This window comes from Anas acuta, chromosome 1 (assembly GCF_963932015.1).
Source record: "Anas acuta chromosome 1, bAnaAcu1.1, whole genome shotgun sequence".
Taxonomy (NCBI): domain Eukaryota; kingdom Metazoa; phylum Chordata; class Aves; order Anseriformes; family Anatidae; genus Anas; species Anas acuta.
In genome coordinates, this window is record NC_088979.1 from 53,498,990 (window position 1) to 53,503,548 (window position 4,559).

Sequence of the window (4,559 nt, forward strand, 5' to 3'; positions counted from 1 at the left end):
CCCCAAAATCTTAATTTCTAATGTTGTCCTTATCCCAGAGTCTTACGGCACTAGAAGAAAGCTCCTTCTCCCTTTTAGTGCTCAAAGGGTTTGCTTTGTGGTGAGCTTGACGAGCTTATGCTGGTGGGGGGGAGGATGAGCAAGGGTTTTGTTACAGCCCCTGTGTTTGTTGTGGATGCGCAGGAGACGTTTGTTCATTCCTTTGGGTGGAGAAAACAGGAAGAGGCTATTCAGGGCAACACTTAAACACATCTTTAGGACTCGATTATATGCTTAAAGGTAAAAATGCATGTAAATATTGCTCTGAATCCGGGCCTAATAAACGTGGAGCGGGTAGTTGCGGTAGTCTCTACGTTATCACATCATTAGGACGATCCCTTTCTCAGTGTTGTTTAAAGGAAACCCCAGTGACCACCTGTTGTATTATATTACTGACGGCGGTGCCATAGGCAGAGCGAGGAGGCTGAGTGAGCCTGAACAATCTTTTAAAGAAGATCACTTGTAAGTAACAATGTCTGAAAATGTCTGTTCACTTTACTCGTTAACCTGAAATTGAGATGATTTCCTTGGCAGCAATTGTCAAATATGGAAGTTGGAGGAAAAAAAAACAACAAAACACACAATACACCTGTTTGGTGGTTATTTTTTTTTTCTGAAGACTGTTTCTGTGATTTGGAATGTTTTAGGTATCATTTCTGAGTAGTTTGCACTTTAACAAAGTATCTGCTTGAGATCTGAGCAAAGCAGTGTGATGTGACATTCCCCCAGCTGCGCAGCAGTTTGGTTCTTCTCTGTACTTGTAAAACTCGGTCAACCCAGGTTGTGAGGCCAGTGTGAGAACTGCAGGAATAAAATACGAACTGGAGTCTTCCCCATTTAATGCAACTTCATTTCGGGTTTATTCTTCCCATATGCCCGCGGCTCAAGCTGGGCTCGTGCGCTGATGGAGCTGTGTGAGCTGAGGAGCATTGCCAGGGCTGGAGCTGCTACAAGAGATGAAGTCTCCTCGTTCTGTAGCTGAATACACCGAAGCTACTGGCAAGTTTCACCAGCACCCATTTTATTAGAATGCAGCCACGGTCAAAGCAAATAAAGCCTTCCATCTGCGAGGGATTTTGAAGCATAACTTGTCTCCTGCCTCAAGTACTTCACAAACACAATTTTTACCAAGCCACAAGGCCTCGCAGATTTTTCAGCAGTGATTTAGAGGTCAGTGTTTGGTCAGCAGAGATTTGTCTTCAAGCTGAGGAGCGCGTGTGGTGGTTCCTGACAGCTTTTGGTACAAACACGCCCCAGCAGCCTGTGAAACCCCAGCGTCAGGTTATTTTCCAAGCCGAATGACTCCTGGAAGGTGGCAAGTTGGCTTTTGCTTTTGACCTGTCTGAAATGTTCTTTAAACCCCGCAGAAGATGCTGCAGACACTGGCTGTGCCCTTCTAAGGTCAGTGTGGTTCCCCTCGGACCCCCGGGGCTCCAGCCCTGCTGGTTGCTGCCAGCACTCTCCTGTGGTCTATGGTTGCTTGTCCTGTGCAGGCAGGGCTCTGTGGAAACATTTTTGGCATCGCCTTGCTTGCTACAGGAGGGGCTGGTTCTGAAATGCTGTTGAACGACCACTGTGAGCAAAATGCTGTAATTTTGGACATTCAGGGGTGGTGGTCAGCTTCAACAAGTCACAGTAAATTCCAGACAGCTAAGTTTGTGTGCCAGAGAAGTGCTAAAAATGCTGCGTTTTAGAGGACTACCCTTCTGCAGCTTTTTGTCCTTCTCTCTTCCCATCCTCTGTTTTAAAAACTATGGCTGAGAGAAGCGTGCGGTTTCCCTTTTCCCTTTAGGGAAGGAATCAGATGGCCCCTCATAAGTGAATTATTCACACAAGGCATTGATGTTAGAGCCGTGCATATTCACTGCTTTCTAAGGCAGTGGACAAATGGGTACACGAGAAGCAGTCAGGAACAAAAAGGATTATGTTTAATTCTGATAATGAATAGGAAGGGGAAGATCATGTGTCTGGAGGGGAGGGGAAAACAGCTTGAATCTAGGCAGTGGAAGATTCATGCTTGAATGCTGTTCAGAGATTCCTTCTGTGGAAGAGTGCCTTGAAAATAAAGGAAAAAAACTTGATGGAGAATAAGGCTTTCTGATACTCAGCAGCTGTTGGACCATGTAAATGTTACCACTTCTTAAAGGAGCAGATGCTGGCTTTAAGGTACTTCTGAAAACACACACAAAAAAAAAATGAAGTTGTGTTTTTGTTTTCTTAAAGAAAAAACTTATATTTCAAGGATTTCCAGACACGGTGATGCAGTTCCTGATGCAATTACAGAAAAACCAAGTGCTGATGACACACTGTCAATGGTGCAAGCTATGTACAAGGAAACTGAACTTGCCTTTTTTATTTATAATGGGTGTCTGTAGTGCAATAATGTTCAGCAACTGAACATTGAAGTAAATGTCTTGGTAGTTCGTAAAGCCCGAGGTGTGCATGAAGCAGCATTACGGCGATTGGCCTACGTGTAGATGCAGACTTTCCATGCTGAATCCTGTCTTGCAGTTTTTATGAACTAGTTTCCAACTCATTTTAAACTAAAGGGGGGATGCATTTTACTTGAGGTGTGCTTAATACTGATGTGTTCATGGATCAGTATTCAAACAGATTCCGAGTGAATTATAAACTTAAGAGCTCAAACTTGTGACATGCGCGGAAAATCTGTTAGCTTAAAGATAATTTTCAACATAAGAGCTTGTTGTTATTTCAGTTTCCAGACCAGTGTTTGGAATAAGAATTATTCTTCTGTTTAGGGCTGTGATTTGTAGGAGCTTTGCTGGACATCAGCCAGTACAGCATAGCGGGTTAGTTGTATTTAAAAGTGCCTTATCGTAAGGTATCGTTTGTTTGCTCTGTAATGCATAATTTTATCCATGAAGTTAAAAATGGGAGAATCTTTTTCTTTTGCCCACTGCAAAATTCAAAGTAGCAGTTCTGTGTTGTAAGAAGGATAAGTCAAGTTAGCCAGAGATTTATCAAATGTCTCAAGTGATTAAAATGTCTTTATATAAATCATAAGTCTAAAAAGCAAGAACTGTTTTTTCTAGAACTGTGGGAATTATTTTATGGTATTTTTCACAATAAAGATATTTATGATGACAAGAAAGCACCGTGGTGTGTGTGTGGTTCTTTCTGAGAAGCCCTCTATGAGAACGGGGGTGTTTTGCAATCTGTTTTGAGATGCCTCCCCAAACGTCACCTCCATGTTCACACCATACAGAGAGGCTGAAACAGCCCCTGCTCCTGGCAGAGTCTGGGTCAGGGCAGAGATGCTCCTGCAGGGAGGGTGGGATTTGTACAACTCATGGCTGGAGCAAGTGGATCTGCAGCAAGTGGCTGGGGAGCAGAAACCAGAAGGATGCATCCTGAATGCATAACCATGATAACTCATACAATAAGTTCAGTTATTCAAAGTTAACCAAAAAATTGGTTTATATAGAGTCCCTCCTTTACAACCAAAACTTTTTAGAATTTGCAGCGGTTCTGCCAGGAGAATGTTGGATGCAGCTGTGATTTACAACAAGATGTCTTAATTGCTGTAGCAATGCCAATCCTCATGCTTCTGTGGTAGGTCTTGGCTGCTGCAGCCACCTCATTCTACTTAGTAGCTCTTCCAAGGCTGGCTGAAAAGCAGCAGCAGCAGAGCTGCTCTGCAGAAGCTGGAGCAAAGCGCTCCAGTAGAGCTTCAAGTCCATCCATGGCTTCAAAGAAAACTGAAGTGTGTAGGCGATGCCATAACACAACCACCAAGGGCTTGATCTAGTCACCAGCATGACCCCTATGCAGCAATGTAAGAACTAAAGCAGAGCTGTACCCGTGACAGCTGGGAAGAGTCCTATGTGCAGTCATCCAAAGTGTACACATGACATAGGTGACTGCAAATAAGTAAGTGCAAATAAGCAAGAGAGCTCCCATCAGCCACTAAAATGTGCTTGTTATTTCTGTAGTTGGAACCAACTTCACTGTGTAAATACATAAGACGGTGTACATGGTGAAAAGCATGGACAGGTACATAGCTGTGAGAGCTAAGGTGGTGGAGTTGAAAATGACGTGGCACGCAACAGCCAGATCTGTGAAAGTGAGTGCAGGTTACGGAAAGTGAGAGGAGGTTTTTGGGAGGCTTCTTTGAGAGGACAGGTTTTACGTCAGATGATACCTTACTGTGGCATCTCAGCATCTGTCTTTTTAAGCCTTTTTATGCCTGTCTTTTTATATATCTTCATCTGCATAGACCCATCATCTCTGGTAAAGGTAGAAAATAATCATCTAATAATAAAAGCCAGCTTCTACAATTTCTATTAATGGCTTTTCCATGTATGGCTTCAGGTTTAAAAAAAAAAACAAGTGTGGTGTTGATTGATTCTGGTTTTAAGCTATTGAATATAAATAAAGTTCTGTGTTTAGTAAAAGGCACTTTCTGAACCATCTGCACATCTACATTTTGCAGTCATCAGAGCCGAAAATCTGGTACAAGAGGAATGCGTGGAAGAGTGTAACTGGAGGAAGCTATTTAT